Source organism: Dendronephthya gigantea, unplaced genomic scaffold (assembly GCF_004324835.1).
Source record: "Dendronephthya gigantea isolate DGI-Jeju-01 unplaced genomic scaffold, DenGig_1.0 000273F, whole genome shotgun sequence".
Lineage (NCBI taxonomy): Eukaryota > Metazoa > Cnidaria > Anthozoa > Malacalcyonacea > Nephtheidae > Dendronephthya > Dendronephthya gigantea.
In genome coordinates, this window is record NW_021163283.1 from 45,619 (window position 1) to 63,057 (window position 17,439).

General features: G+C 34.8%; 1 long non-coding RNA gene and 4 other non-coding genes across 5 annotated transcripts; 3 read left to right on the forward strand and 2 right to left on the reverse strand.

Annotated features, from left to right (window-relative positions):
* Positions 1–6,807: 6,807 nt before the first annotated feature.
* Positions 6,808–9,319, forward strand: LOC114541196. Its single transcript, XR_003689203.1, has 4 exons — positions 6,808–6,878; positions 8,152–8,255; positions 8,733–9,086; positions 9,239–9,319. It is a non-coding gene; the product is annotated as an uncharacterized LOC114541196 (long non-coding RNA).
* A 2,066-nt stretch (positions 9,320–11,385) lies between these two features.
* On the forward strand, positions 11,386–11,458 carry Trnaf-gaa. Its single transcript has one exon. It is a non-coding gene; the product is annotated as a tRNA-Phe (tRNA).
* Positions 11,459–11,917: 459 nt separating this feature from the next.
* On the reverse strand, positions 11,918–11,989 carry Trnae-uuc. Its single transcript has one exon. It is a non-coding gene; the product is annotated as a tRNA-Glu (tRNA).
* A 601-nt stretch (positions 11,990–12,590) lies between these two features.
* Trnae-uuc lies at positions 12,591–12,662 on the reverse strand. The gene has a single exon. It is a non-coding gene; the product is annotated as a tRNA-Glu (tRNA).
* A 556-nt stretch (positions 12,663–13,218) lies between these two features.
* Trnaf-gaa lies at positions 13,219–13,291 on the forward strand. The gene has a single exon. It is a non-coding gene; the product is annotated as a tRNA-Phe (tRNA).
* The last annotated feature ends 4,148 nt before the right edge of the window (positions 13,292–17,439 follow it).

The window sequence follows — 17,439 nt, forward strand, 5'->3', positions numbered from 1 at the left end:
TTTGGATGCTGTATTGTTAATCAACAAGTCCCTTCTGGCTTAAGCTCACTTTTATTCAACATTTGCAGTACTCGATCAGTCGGTTTGATTATCTGTTTATTCTAGACGTTTTTCAGCAGAAGAACATTTACCGTTGCCCCACAATCGATGTGGAATTTCACAGGTTTACTGTTTACGTGCATCTTTGCATAAATTTCTTTCGGCTGGTCACGGCCCACGGCGCTGATCGTTTCCGGTTTAACAGTCACACTATCCAAATATTCTAAATCACTAGAGTCTGCCCCACTAAATTCTTCTGCTTTCACGCTCTAAGCTTCATTTTGCATTGTTTTTCAAAGTGATTTGACTTCTTACAAATAATTGCATAATATCTCAGCATAAGCTCTGCAAAACTCATGCCCACGTTTGTGACTGTCGCCACCAGTGGCGTAGCCAGCCTGACGATTTTGTCCCGCTATGTAAATTTCGAGTTATTATAATTATTCATGTCTTTAGAAATCTATTGGTTTCACAGTCAGTGAACACGAAAATATTAGCATAGCGGGACAAATCGACAGGCTGGCTACGCTACTGGTCGCCACAGTAATTACAATTCATTCGATTTTCGCTGAAATCCGTCATTATTTCCTTTTGACTTGTTCTTGCTTTTCGCCCCAACGACTTTATGTATACCTTCCTGCTTTGTACCTTCACCCAAAAGCTTTATCTGCGTTGTTGACGCTTCATCGCTTCGACAAATATCGATACACTTCGCCAGCGTTAAATCTGCTTGTCTTAGTAACCGCTTGCGAGTGTTTGCATCGTTTATTCCCAAAAAAAACACGATCTCTAAGCAGGCAATCACATAAACATGTACAAAAATTACATGTCTGAGCAAGCGTTCGTAATTCTGCCACGTATTCATCAATAGTTTCATCCTTCTTCTGCTTTCTGCTGTTAAATATGAATCTTTCGTATGTTTCGTTTGTCTCGCCAACAGCATACCTATCGAACTTTTCCATTATTTTCGATATCTTGCGTTTATCTTCAGGTGGTGGATCAAAACTGTTGTAAATCTTTATAGCATCGGGCCCAATCGAGTAGAGAAACAAGGCAATCCGGTACTATATCTTTCGTTGGAATTGAACCCGGTTTGAGATACTGTACATTGGACGACGAAAATTTCCGAAAAAATTTCTTGGGTAAAAATTATCACGGGAATTAGAGCCGATGAACTATCGTTTTTTCACCTTGTTTAAGAAGTTTAATAAATTGTATATGGTTTTTTATAATTTTTTGTGGGTCAGTGGAACAATGGACACAAATAGCCATACAGAAAAATTTAAACCAAAAATACGAATAATAATAAAATTGTTTTGTTTACGTACAATTTATCTATAAATGGCCTACTTGACAGTTTTATCTATAAATAGCCTACTTACAGTATATATGTTACACCCATTGACTTTTCACCTGTTCTATTTTCCTCTCAATCTATTCAATATTCATTTTATTCTTATATCTTTCTTTTGCTTATATTGTTTCGTCTACTGTGTTGTATATATACATTGTTGTATATTAAATAGTCATTGTGTTTTATTTGCACGTATACATAATGTTTCTCCTTTGTGCAAATCGTTTCGTCCATTAACTGTGCATGGGTTGTATAATTATAATCCTTTAATGTAATTCTTGTACATAATGACCGCATAACCTATCTTTATGTATTATAATGAGGGCCATTTGGAAGAATACCGCTCTTTTTAATTAAAGTTTATTACTCCGGCGTCAGCGACAGAGTTGAAAATTCGCCCCGGTTTTTCGTGGGTAGCCGCTGCGCATGCGCGGCTAACCACTATGTTATAGCTGAAAAGTGTCCGCGTCCGTCTAAATGTCCACATCTTCGGAAATCGTCGGATAAGTGAACAGATGTTTGTTGACATCTTCGGTGATTGTCGGATGACCGAAACGAACTAACATGTGTTAGTTTTAAAACGTAAGCATGGTGACAGGCACCATCAATCAACGTAATTAGAAGTTATCTTTATTGTAACTGTCAATCAGGGCATGTCAATCTAGTTGAGACTACGTTTATGGGTCAATTCAACGTCAGTCTACTTTATCGAAAGTTAAATTTCTTCGTCGTGAACGTTCTTCACATCGTCTAAAGTCGTGCTACCCAATCTACGTACTCGCGGTGGTTTGGAGTTTCAACATTACGGTGCGCGTGTAAACTAAAGTGAGTACACGTTAACATTTCCTTTTGTACACGAACAGCAGTTGTAGTTAATCCATCTATTGGTATATAGCTAGACGATGCGCGCTACGTATTAGAGCGTGGCCTACAATAGTAATTCTTATTTCTTTATGATTATGTTGTTCTTATGTCTTTATGATTATATTTTCTAATGATCGCGTGTTGCATGACATAGTCACGCGAACAGGGTTGTGGTAGTTAAAGTATGTCATTATGTATTGTGTTATATAGTTCGAACCTGCTTACTTTTGGTTTCGATTCAACTTATTCGGGAACACTCTGGGTTATATTAAAGTATTTTATATTACAAACTGTCTGTGTTCATCTGCGTCTAATTCTGTTGAGTTCGAAATATCTGCGCACCAATCAATCCCGAATGTTATCTCGCTGAGTGTTGCCTATCTGTTTGTAAGGGCTCCCGGTCCGTTCTACCAGTGGGACTACAACATGGAAGCACACAGTTGCACGAATTCTGGAATCGGGGAACATATTTATTGATTTCGAAGTACTGTTGGCATGGGGGAACATATTTATTGATTCGTAAGTACTTTAGGCATGCTATTTATTATCCATATTTATTATATGGCACCCAGTCTCGTGACTAAAATGGCGTGCGCTGATTGGTTCTTTGCCGGTCTGGAATCCCCCAGTATTAGACCGTTGCCGTAGCAACGGTCCAACTCTCATATTTTGAACAAAAACAAGCTTGCACTTTTATTTTTGACACGAAAAATATCGACGGAGAACGGACGAAGAAGGGCAATATTTGGTACATGTGAATATTATATTTATTCATCTTTGATTTTTGTTTATATTTATACTGTATCATTCTTATTTAACGAGTAAAAAACAAAGTTTTGGAAGGCACTTCAAGGCTTGCTTGGCGACTGGCTGGCGAAAGAGCCGACAAGAATGCTGCAGCGCATTGTATAAATAAATAAACTAACTACTTTATGCCATTATAATAAATCCCTTATTAACCGAATACGTTCAGTCCGTACTGGAAAAATATCAGACCTCGGTCTCTATGTACGGACCTCGCTATCGCTCGGTCCGTACTGTCAAGACCTCGGTCTGATATTTTTCTAGTACGGACCTCAAATTCGGTTAATAAGTGGTATATAATTGTATATGATTTCCAAAGGTAACACAGCATAAGTATTAAAACTTGCTTATATCGCACATTTCATTTGTTGATTAATTTCAAATAGTGAAAACGTTTGGGCTAAACCATAATATAAATTAGGCCTGTGGAAATCCAAAATGGCTTTTGTATTGTAAAACAGAGGGAATATTGATACACCCTGTATATTTAATACTTTGTATATATCTAATGACTTGTGCATACGTGGAAATGTCAATTTGCACACATTTGTATTTTTTGAATATGAAATATTCATATTCCAGCAAAGGAATTATGCTTAAATTCATAAACAGCATGTCGAAGCAGCGGAACAGGGAGGTTTAGTTTCTCTATACTATTTGCATGAAACTGGCAAAAGTTGTGCTTCAGTTTTGAATGAAACTGGCTAAAGTTATGCTTCATATTTAGACATATAATTAATATAAAAATTTTACTAAAGTTAGTTTAAACTCACAGACAATGTGTATATTGTAAACTCACAAACATATGTGTATGTAAACTACTGATAATATATTCAAATCAAGACCTAACATATATATATGAAATATATACCATTTTGTCAAATAACAAGCGTCAATTGTTACTAGGAAGCTTTAACATAATTTAACAGAACTTTATACTTTTTTTTTGTTTTAGTTTATCTTATGTAACTGTGCAGTTCATATAAACATAACTTTTAGAATAGTTCAATGATTTTCTTCCTGATAGTGTCATAAACAATGTCCAGTTCATCAATGTCTGCTATCAATTGATTGATAAGCTTTTCAGGTGTCATTTGATCTAGCGAGTCATCTGTGGAACATCTAGCTATGAGCTGATGCACAATGCTGTTGAAGGCTGTCAAATTGAATTCGTACAGGATCCGATATGCTAGCTAATAGATAATCAAGGGACATCAAAAAGAAATACTTTGAAAACGTTGAAAAACCTTTCTCTCCTTCCAAACCAAGCTTTTTGTTATCAGACGATTTGTACCACCACTCTGGAACCTTACTCTCTTTTTTGTTCTGTCCACCTATTCTGTTTTTTAAAAACCATGCATTTCCTATCTTTTGTAAATATGTTTTTATGTATGTTATTATTCTGTCGTTAAAAATGTATTTAAATTAATACAGTAAAAAATTTAAATATACTGTGCAAAAAAATCGATTTTGTCAATTCGACTGGTTAACATATAGCATTCGAAAGTTAAATTATAAGCATTAGTTTATATTGACTCACCACTATAGCAGCATGTAGTTTGACATTGAATCAAACTTGAATTTTTTTGCCAAACAATACCTTCATCGCACCCAATGATTTGCAAATGTTTTAGAGGCTACCCACATGTACGCATTATGTACCTATTTTTTTCTTTTTTTTATTTTTTTCCTTTTTTTTTCGTTGTCGCAAGTCTGAATGGCGCGAAACATTCTAGTATTTGAAATGTGTATGTAACCGTATTTATCTACGTCCCAGTCTTATCTGCCAAGAGTTGTGGTGCACAGCTTTGGCTAATTTTCCGATGCGCGATTCGATTTCGCTCGCATGATACGGCAATTCCTCCAAGAGCAACAAACAAACCGTTCTGCTGATTGACTAAGTTTAGATTGAATTGGGGTAAGAATGTATTTAATACCTGTTGATTTTGGTCCTATTTTAATAATATCGCTGCTATTTCGCCGTTTAACAAGATAATGTGGTCGTGTATGGGCGCGTTGACACGTCGTAGTTTGCACAGGATTGAAGATTTAATATAACTTTATAAACGCGAATTCCAAAGGCAAAGTGTAAGACAAAGCGAATATATCATGCGGTTTATTTACATTTTTGAATACTTGAACTTCTATACTTTTTAAAGTACGATGTCCTTTTGAATTTCGCGATCGAACATTTAGGTTCGCAAGGCATCTAAATGCGAATATGAACTGTATTGTTTATGTTCAGAAGCTCTATATTGAAGACTGGCACGTGCGCCGGAGTTAACGCCAGAACAGGCGTCTTGTTATTATTATTATTAATATTATTATTATATTCTTTATTATATTATTATTATTATCATTTATTATTTTCCCCAGCGAACGGCTTTGGATGCGTCAGCGAATATTGCTTTTAATATTAAATTATTAACCGAGCAATAACCTTCAATAGTGCCAATGAGTGCTGAATACTTGCTCGATTATAAGAAAATTCGTCAGTTGGACACAGCCATATTTATCCCCTCATCCGCATTTTCCTATCTGCATTTTATCCCTTCATCCTCATTTTCCTATCCGCATTTTATCCTCTCATCCGCATTTTCCCCTCCGCATTTTATCCCCTCATCCGCATTTTCCTATTCGCATTTTACCCCCTCATTCGTATTTTCCCATCCGCATCCGCCAACCGCAATCCGTATCCGCATTTTATTCCTACCCTTACTGGTGTGTGTCATACTTAACATCGGCGACAAGGTATGACATTGATCGATCGCATAAGTATTTATGATGTATATTAAGGAAGCGTGATTGGCACTAAAGCTGTTGGACTGCACGTATCATATGTTTGTGTGTGTGCATAAACATGCGTATAAGTAAAAAAAAATTGACACCTTTGAAATTCAAATTAGCTGCGAACTTATGGCTGGAATATGACAATTCCCATGTACAATCAACAAAAACAGTTATTTTGCATTTACAGAGCTTAGAATGCATTTTAACTCCCAATGGGAACAAACTTTATGCTCTAGGTTAATTAATATGATGCTTCGTATACCTATGAAATATTTTAAACAACTTCTGCCATTACGCCGCTATGCGTTTAATTTGAATTTCAAAGGTGTCAGGTTTTTTTTACTCACCCTGTATATACACCTGTGGGTCCCAACAGAGTGCTTATAATTATTAGGAGTGTTTATAAGAAAAGCGTTTCGCACTTCCGTTGTACTTTGGGTAAGCGTATAATTTATCACAATAAACACTGCTGTTCCGCGGTTACTTAGCTGTACCATTTTCTTTCGAAGCAATAACAAGGCTAATTTAAATTCACAATTTCAAATTTTTCGTATTTAGCATTTTATATGTTGCATTAATTATAATAAATCCCCACGGGCTAAAATTCGTGAACACGGCTTTTAAATTTTAACAATGAGTGATTTCAATAGTTTTCGGGGTTTTTTTGAGACACCCTGTAGAGGCAACGAGGTAATTTTCATAACACCATATAACCAATATCAAGTTATAATTATTTTCCTTTGTTGTTACAAACAGACCCATATAATGCTAAATGGTAAGAGAAGTTTGATATTGCACAGAACAACTGAGGGGCGTTTCATGCATGTAATTTGGAGAGGGGCCAGAGTGTTTCTCAAAACAAACGCTTAGCTTAATCAATAGAAATTTGAATACAATTCCTACGGGCCTGTTTATGATAATTAAAGTGGACATATAAAACTTAGTGATTTGTTCACGGATTTCATTAGCTTGCGACTACATTGGAACCAGTAACCGCAAAGGCCAAACAAAGTTGAAGATATTTCAGGTATGATGGAACGTTATTTTCTTATTCAAAAATCTTTTACTAATGCACGAACGTTAATTTACACGCCGTCATAGGAGCATAATTTTACGTAGGTAATCTTAGGATTTGAGAGCGCTACTTGCATATGCAAGCCTACATTCATATACCTAACTATAGGAAATAAATACGAAAGGTAATATAATAATGCAAAAGGTAGTATTATAAAACAAGCCCCTTGTATATGGCGACATTCTACTGCATGAATAAGAGAATAATCAAGCGAATATCCGTCTTAAATTTGTGAAACATAAAGGGGAATATTTGTCATATATAATTTATATCCTATAACATCATCTCTTTATTGATAAATGAAGTCATATAATGGATAAAGCTGTCTGTCCCTATTATTGCTAAAACAACAGGTTTCAAATGAGTATAATTATTTAATACAGGGTGAGTCAAAAAAAGTCCCCCCTATTGAAATGAAGCCTTTGTTGATTTGAATGCATGATCAACGCAGTAGTGTGTAAATAGCATAGTTATTAGGTTGAGGCATTCAAATAAAGCGTCTTGCTTTCAATTGGGTTTATCATAATATTAAGGCAATCAGATTCTAACAAAGGCTTGATTTCAATAGAGGGGACTTTTTTCTGACTCACCCTGTATAGGTAGCCTAATAAAGTATGCATGAAACTCGCCTATAATCGCAGCCAAGGGCAGCGTAGCTAGCCGTAATGCACGTCGTGCAAAATGAAACGTGATAACAATTCAACATGGATATAGTTTTAACCCGATAAACATCGGTTTATCGGTTTAAAAATGTTTTTGAAAGCGTAATTTGAATTTTAATACACTAAAGATAGAGTATGTAATTACAAAACTTTTAGAGTCGACTGAAATCACTCAATATACAATATTCGAAAGATAGCATTTGACGTTTAATCTTTGTTTGTGATGATTTTGTGACGTTCTCAGTTACGGTTTGCAGCAAAAACACGTTTACTTGAGATGCGAGAGTTTATAAACTGTCTGCGTTATGCCGCAGAAGTACAGGTAATGCAAAAATTGTGCATACGAGCCGAAGTGATTGTTTAATGTATGCAGAATTACGTTTGTCTTTGCTGAAAATTATCGCTAGTAGAAATGGTAGTATACGAGGTCCTTGTCAACTTTAAAAATGTACTTTCAGCTCTATATATTACAAATCATTTGGAAAATTTTTACACACTTAACGTTGAATGGGGATTAGGTAACGTGAGTTTGTTATTGATTTGTGTGTTAAAATTTCTTTCAGAGTCACAGCTGAAAAGGAAAGTTGAATATCGCCAATGGCTTCTTTGAACTTTGCTCTCTTCCTGGTTTTCGTTCTCCTGAATGCGGCCGAATTTAGTCATTCCCGTAAGGATTAAATTACATCAAACTCTATTACGTTATCTCAACATCTATTTCAGTATTGTAAGTTTTGGACTTTAAATTTTTTCACAGTAAGGCAGGTGATTGCCACAAAATTGTGGTCTCCCAAAAAAGTGAATTAAGGACTTAATCCACGGGGTTTTTAAATCTATTCAAATTCAGGGCCATTGCTAGAACGATAACTGGGAGGGTGTTTATTCACATACTCAGTTCGGCCCGCTATTGCATTCAAAAGAAATGAGTGGGGCTCAACTGATCTCAAATCCTACCGCTCTCTACAAAAACTATTGTAAAAATAAAATATGGCTGATGAAAGGTTCAAGTCCGAGTAACAATATATGTTTATATATGTACTGTTTCGTAGCTAACTACATTTTGTACAAGCCGCAAAAATTAAAAAAAACCCTGTGCGAAGTGCTTTGCATTTGACAGAATTTTTCTCATTATGAAATTCCCTTTTAGGAAGAGTAAAGTTCACGGTAACAGACAAGCAATATGGTTATCTGCACAGCTTCGGAAATTCCTTGAGGTTCTCGTGGGTAAAACTTCCTCCAAGTTATTTTAGAATTCTTAAAAGAAAATTCATAAAAGATTTAAGAAGTGGGAACTGCTTTGATGTTAAAACCTCAACCAACAAACAAGTTGTTCTCAAACCATGTTCTGAAAACTCACTACAGTGGCAAATTTCCGGCGATGGTCACATTAAATCAGTGGAATATGATCAGTGTTTAAGTGTGTGGAATCCAAATTTGGCTGGTCTTAATGATTGTGCTGGTTGGAATGAAATGGTCATAGATTATAATCGGCCGTGAAAAAGTACGTTATAAGTCCTATGTACTATTTAAAACGTTATAGCAAGAATGATTGTTCAATTCTCCTAAAATTCTTCAAATCAAAGTAAAGTTAGTATAACGATTATTGTCCCAAAATGATCTCACTTCTAATTTTTCTTTTTTCAATTTTTTCAGAAGCGTAAACAAACACTAAAGAAAACGAGATGAAGATGAATTTTTTTGTTGTTTTATAGTTTTGCATGCAGTTTTGTTGGTAATTTTAATCAAAAATAAATTGTTAAAGTGTTTTTTTGTATCTCTTTTCTTTATATGAATTTGAGTAATTGACACAAAAGACTGCATGGTATTGAGTAGTTAAGTTAAGCTTATTTTAAATTCTCACTCACAATGTGCATTTTCTTCTGAGTTGCCTGGTACATGAAGTGTCTTTGGAACGCTTTATTCAACCATTATAACAAAATTAATTGAAGTTTATTGTTTCACAGCAACAGGTATATAATTAATCACATTTATCACTGCTCTGGTTTAACTATAAATGAGTGTAATAACCACACTAAGATTACATTCACGACCCACTATGGATCGTTATGGAGAAAGGCCTTGCGGTTTAGAAGCATGGCATATCAATGTAGGTTCTTGTGATCTATATAGATAGGGATGACAGAAGTTATTTACCTAAAGATTATTCACATCTTGTTGTCAAGTGACGCCATCGACGCCAAAGGTTCCAGTCTAATCATCAGATCACCCTTCAAGAAGACACTTTGCTCTTGCATGTTTGGTGTTGTGAGTGAGATTTAAATTTTAAAACCGAGAAGTGTGACGTGAGATCAGTCACGACCAAAGACATTACGTCATATACTGTAATTAAATTTAACGTATGTTGAGTCGCTGCATGATGTACTATATTAAACTTTTTAAGAATTTAGAGATTAGAGTATCTTAATTTATTATAAGTTGTTAGTTGTTTTAAGTCATAATTGTTGTGTTCGAACGGCGCTGCAAAAAAGAAGATATTATCATGGTTATTTGTTGGATTTCTATTGTGAGTATGAAAGCAATATAGTCGGAAGAGACATACTAACTCGAGAAGTGTGAAGAACAAAGTCTGCAAAGCAAAGCTGTGTCATTGTCATTTGAATGAAAAATTTAAACTGTCCTGATTCTATGTTCTTTCAGTTTTTCTTTTAATCATGAAATGTTTAAAAAATTCTACAAGGACTAGTCGCTTCTTGTTAAGATGAACGTAGTAGCAGGAACAGAGGTTCGTGTGACCTACAAACGCGATGCCGATTACAGAACATGTTTTTGGAACACTTTAAGTTGCCTATATCACTCGTGGAATCTTTATGCATTTGAAAAGAATGTAAAATATTAGTTAATATATTAAAATTTTTTTTTGATTAAGTGCAACATTTTTGAAGATACTAGCCTTTAAACTACCTGCAGTTCCTGAGTCCCAGGCTCCTGTAAACAATTGGCAGTTTCAGATTAAATAGCCGTGTTTAAACCTAGGAGGTTGGGACTCAGGAAACGCAGATAGTTTAGAGGCTTGTATATTCGAAATTATTCAAAAAACTTTATAATGTATCAACTAACTTTTTACGTTCTTTTCAAATGCATAAAGATCCCAGGAGTGATATAGGCACTTTAAGGCTTGGTTACTAAGCACGTAGCCATGCTTATTTTAGCCACCAAATCATGATAATTAATTGACCCAATAAATACTGAACTATATAATATGTTACTTACTGAACCATGCATTTAACGTCTGGATCAGTATGCACTAAGCAATTTCATTAACCAGATATATCACAACTGGGAGTGACTGGATTGAGAGTAGAAAGACAACAACTGGATTGAGTGTGAAAACGTTACTTTACTTCCTCTTTTTACTTATTTGACACTTTTGCGAAACATGATTAGTAATAAGCGCGCGAAATTTGAATTTGTCAAAGAAGTATTTCAATTTCGTCATATTATTTTATCTCTGCTGTTTTTAATAAAGCCTTTTCGTCTTTTCTAAATATTTACATTTTTCTGATAAAAATTATTAACTTCCTAAATACTTGCATTGCCAAAAGTATATCAAGCCTTGGTATCCGTTAACGGTTATGCGAACCTTCTGCAATTCCAACGACACAGGATTAAATGTCGAAAATGCGGTAAGAAACCAATTTAATGTTATTTGGTATTAAATTTCCGAATTCTTAATGGTGCTAAATGTATAGCCTTGCAAAATTTGTGAATTTAAGTAGAATAAGAACTAGGTAGATGATCGAAAACGCCTGAAGAATATGAATCCTCGTTTTGAGCTGTATGCCGAAATAGCTCAGGTGGGAGAGCGTCAGACTGAAGATCTGAAGGTCCCTGGTTCAATCCCCGGTTTCGGCAGGAAATAATTTGAAATATTTTGCCGGTTAGCTTGGTATGTCTGCAAAATATTGAAAATAATGCTTTCATTTTAGGGTCTTCGCAAATAGTTTGTTTGGGTAATCAAATGTAAAAAACCCAAAATAGATATGTGTCATGGTAACAATGGATTTCAATTCACTCCGGCGGCTGTGGGGGATTAGCTCAAATGGAAGAGCGCGCACTTTGCATGCGCGAGGTAGCGGGATCGATGCCCGCCTCCTCCATATTTTTTTCCTATTCAATCAATTAAAAAAACATTAAATTCTCGAAAACGCAACTCAACTTTATTCGTTCAAAATATCAAATTTTTTTTAACAAACTCGATGAAACGCAATTCTTCCTATCCTTGTCAGTCTTCGTGTCCTGGAATAATACTCATTCAGGTGTTAAATGTATTGCCGTAATCTCTTTTTGCGGGCCATAATTATAAAAACGGGTTTCCCACGCCGGGAATCGAACCCGGGCCATGGCGGTGAAAACGCCAGATCCTAGCCACTAGACGACATGGGAACAAGCTTACTCCGGTTCCGGTGTATGAAACACATTTTGAATCGACGTATTTTGTTTTACCGGAGTTCATTATGCGATGCATGTTTAAGAAAATGTTGGCATTACAGCTATAAATTAAGTGGCATGCTACACGAATCAAACTTAGAAATTCAATTTTTAATTTCGTAAAGAGTGATCTATCTTCTAAAAATTGTTGGAAAAGATTTAAGGAAAGGCAGCAATTGGGGGATTAGCTCAAATGGTAGAGCGCGCGCTTAGCATGCGCGAGGTAGCGGGGTCGACGCCCGCATCCTCCAAAATTTTACGCTTTGGATCTCAAATCATTCTTCAGAAAACCGTTGCTTTGCGTTAAAAGTTTTTCGTAATATTTTTAAAAATAGTATTTATACTTCAGTTTTCAATAAATCAATTAAAAACACATTAAATTCTCGAAAACGCAACTAAACTTTATTCGTTCAAAATATCAAATTCTTTTTAACAAACTCCATGAAACGTGAATCATCCTATCCTTGTCAGTCTTCTTGTCCTGGAATAATAATAATTCAGGTGTTAAATGTATTGCCGTAATCTCTTTTAGCGGGCCATAATTATAAAAACGGGTTTCCCACGCCGGGAATCGAACCCGGGCCATGGCGGTGAAAACGCCAGATCTTAGCCACTAGACCACATGGGAACTTCCTATGCCTTACGTAACAATATCGTTTTATTTCGAAATTACTCGTTTCTTCTGATGATTTTGGTACGACACAGCAAGCGCGAAAAAGAAACCACAGGATGGGTGTTATTGATTAGGACAGTGCATCCGAGAGAAATTGCATGCGCTAGCGGGGAATCGAACCCCGGTCTCCGACGTGGCAGGCGAGAATTTTACAACTGAATCACCAGCGCAACGCCACATATTGTAGTCAATTTCGGCCACAATCTTACTCCAGATCCGCTATATGAAACACATTTTGAATCGACGCAATTTGTTTTACAGAAGTTCATTATGCGATGCATGTTCAAGAAAATGTTGGCATTACAGCTATAAATTAAGTGCAATGCTACACGAATCAAACTTAGAAAATCAATTTTTAATTTGGTAGAGAGTGATCTATATTTTAACAATTGTTGGAAAAGATGTAAGGAAAGGCAGCTATTGGGGGATTAGCTCAAATGGTAAAGCGCGCGCTTAGCTTGCGCGAGGTAGCGGGATCGACGCCTGCATCCTCCAAAGTTTTGAGCTGTATGCCAAAATAGCTCAGGTGGGAGAGCATCAGACTGAAGATCTGAAGGTCCCTGGTTCAATTCCGGGTTTCGGCAGGAAATAATTTGAAATATTTTGCCGGTTAGCTTGGTATGTCTGCAAAATTTTTAAAAAAATGCTTTCATTTTGCGGTTTTCGCAAATAGTTTGTTTCGGTACACAGCAAAAAATCATTTTCTTATTTCTAGAAAAAAAAAACTCATATTAAGAAAATTTTCTTAAAATGAGTTCAAATTTTCTTGGGAGAATAATAAGAAAATTTTCTTACTTTTTTTCTTAAGAATTTTTTTCTTAAGAAAATTTTCTCAAAATAAGAAAAGTTGCGCACAAATAATTTCTCAGTTTAAGAAAATTATCTTGAAATGAGTCCAAAATTTCTTATAGAATGTTCATAATGAGAAAAATTTTCTTAAGAAATTTTTCTTAATATAAGAAATATTTCTAAGAAAATATTTTCTTATAATAAGAAAAGTTATTTCTCAAGAAACCCTAGAAACTCTGACATGATATTTTGTTATAAGTAAGAATGTAATGTAAATTTATAAAAATATTCATGAGTCATAATATAGAATACACAGCAGACATTAATTAATACATGAGAATTATAGGCCCTACATGATTGTATAGAAATACTGAGAAATGATTATATATAATATTGCACCACGGCTTTGAAGGTTTTGTATTTGTCCAGTGTTTATTTGACATGTTTTTAAATATCAATTATTGCAGTACAGATCAATTATTGCAAAAGGATTTTTGTGGTGCTTAAAATCAGATGAGACATCATCAGATAAAGTTGAGAGTAAATAATTTAAAAATTGGTGTGAAGTAAATCCTAAGTTCACACTTAACTTAAAATAAAACTTTGCAATCATGTTAGGAATTGAGTACATCAAACAAAAAATACTGGTAAATGATAATTTAGCTACTCTGGGGAATTTTAAGCTATTCTTTAGCTATCGCTTGCAATACCGGCATCTTTAAGAAAACTACTTTAGGACCATTATCAAATACACCCATCCTTCAACCCATTCTACACTGCTTTTCTACCTCCCTATGATAGTTTAAATTCCAATCAATTCACCATGAAACTGCATGTAATTAATTCAAACAATATATAGATAGAGGCCTTATATCAAATGAAATAAAATGGTGTTAAATGCAAAAATTGTCCCTAACAAAATATGTATGGATAAATGTATCTGAAGGCAAAATAGAGAGCTTTGTGATAATTTTAATGATATAGGCAGACTTTGATGCACATTTTATACCCTTTGGAACAGTCGCAACCCTACTGTGGAGTTTTAAGCACTGTTACATTTAATAACCCCTCTGGATTTAGTATCAATCTGAAAATACAACTCAACTTTAATCCTACATTTCAAACACTGCCATATGCTGCTCCTTAGTTATATATATCACAACATTGGACTATTCTATGTTGCTCCTCTGAGGTATTCTAGGCATTAATTGCTGAGGAATTCTACGGTATTGTTTAGCTATCCCTGCTATAGCCAACTATTTGACTATATAAACAGATAATAACATGCAAAATCATAGCGCAAATCATTAAACGATGAAGAAAGACCTAAATACAATTCTTGATCTATAATAGGGTGGAATAAAGGCTAACGAAGGCTAACAAATAATGGCTTATACGTTGTATATAATAACACACTCGATCAGCATGTTGGCATATGACATCATGAAACATCAACTTACCTTAGGAAATACCACAAATTTGCGCCGATATAGTGTATATTTTCTTACATCCTAAACGTCCATATCTTTATCGGTAATATATAAAGTTAATAACAAGATACAAATGCCATATCCGCCATAAAAAGCAATATTTCTTTAATATGCGTTTATAGCGTTATAGGTTGTTTCGTTAAGTATTCAAATTTCCCTCGTGGTCTACGCTCGAAAGGCATAATGGGATAAATGGAATAATCAGGCTCTGCGTCAGGCTGGACAATATAATTATCAGTATTAATTATTAAACCTTTGAATGCTTTGAATTATCTCCCGCTGGATTTCTGTATTTGAAAACAGCATTTTGCAAACATTATATTATGACTTTGTTCTATTTTAACAGTTCTTGACCGAATACGTCACGCCATGCTTGTAAAGTGCAAGTACGAAAAGCTTCATTGTTGAAAAATCATCAGAACGAAAAACAATAAAATATGAACCATATAAATTTTTGAAATCAACAAACTTCAACAATAAGGAACATTTGAAACACTAGTAATTTTAAAGTTTACTCTCAGCTGAAATTGTTCAAATTTAATGCGAAGAGCATTTTCTTAGTTTAAGAATATATATTTCTTATAACAAGAAATTGATATCTCAATATTTTCTTAAGAAAACAATTTCTCATTTTAAGAAAAACATTTTCTTATAATAAGAAAGTGATATCTCTCATTTTTTTTTGAGAAATAATTTTCTTATTTCAAGAAAATGTTTTCTCAAATTAAGAAGAAAAAAATCTTAAGAAAATATTTTCTCAAAATAAGAAAATTATTTCTTGAAACAAGTAAATATTTTCTTAAAACAAGAAAATTCAATTTCTTAAGAAATTCATTTTTTGCTGTGTAATCAAATGTAAAAAACTCAAAATAGATAATTATTTGTCATTGAAACAATGCGTTACGGTGGTTGTGGCTCTGGGGGATTAGCTCAAATGGAAGAGCGCGCGCTTTGCATGTGCGAGGTAGCGGGATCGATGCCCGCATCCTCCATATTTTTCCCTATTCAATCAATTAAACATGCATTAAATTCTCGAACATGCGACACAGTCAACTTTATTCGTTCAAAATATCAATTTTCTTTTTACAAACTCGATGAACGACGATTCTTCCAATCCTTGTCATTCTTCGTGACCACATGGGAACCTGCTATGCCTTACGTACCTGCTATGCCTTGCGAACCTGCTATGCCTTACGAACGTGCTATGCTTTACGCCAAAAAGAAAAAAAAGGCCTGGCCTTGTATGGACGTGTATTCTCTAGCTCCGTTATTTAACCCAATAACATATAATATCTTTAAGCGACTGTACAGTTTCAATTTGATCAGTTATAAATGGAATTTCTAAGCTATAACTTATGCTTTGCATGGCAAGGTGATTATGATTCTTTAAAGAAATTTGTTAGCGACGATCTAAAGCTTGATGGTGTCTGGGAGCAACCTGGCGGCGACAAAAAGATATTCTCTGCCCCGGATATCTCTATCTCCTGGCGTAAGAACAAGAATTTGCTACATATAGCAGGGGATGAGTTGGTTAAATACACGAAGCTACTCTGTTTATAAAAATCTACGAGAATACAAGTCCTCTATTAAAGACAAGGATGTTTATTCTCATATTGATAATCTTCGATCTGGCCAAGAGCTCAACAGATTTTCAATCCAATCGCTGTCACACTCTGTCGAAAACCTTGCTGAAATTATTTCACACTTTCGAAAGGAGATAGACAGTATTCAACAATATGTGACCTTCCACGGGAAAACGTACGTTAACGATATTTCGTTGAAACGGCTAAACGAACGGATAACGAACGGGTAGTGAACGATCTGTCATAACGTTTCAACGAACCCAAAAAACGTTTTGACGAATTCAGCTAAAAATGTGAACGTTTAAAGTCGAAAATACGAACGGATAAATAAACGTTCAATCTGAAGCCGTTTGAACGATTTATGTTTATGAACGGTTTTAACGAATTAGTCTGAACGCCTGTTGCGCGTATGATTGACGCAAGATATTATTGACTAATAGGAAATATTTTCAAACACGTAACATGTGTTGGCGCAAGTATGCGTGTAGGCTACATATAAATAGCTATACCTTCATTTGAATGTTTAACTAAATTTATTAGCTAAACTACCTAAATCACATTATTTTATACCTTATATACATATATAGGTACATTTGCATTTTGTATCAAAATTCGGGTTTATTCGTTAGAAAGCCTTCAGTTATTAGTGCAAATTATCATCGTTATGTCAAATTAATCAATGCATCATCTGCAACTATACCCATCAAAATATTCAGCGCGTGTTTATTTGCAACAACGTTATAGATGTTGTAAATCTCTCCACGGACAAACTATATGTATGGTGGTTAAGGACATATAAACACATCATGCATGCTGCATGCATCCGCTTTATTAACACGGCTCTAAACCGAGAGTAAACGAAGATTGCAA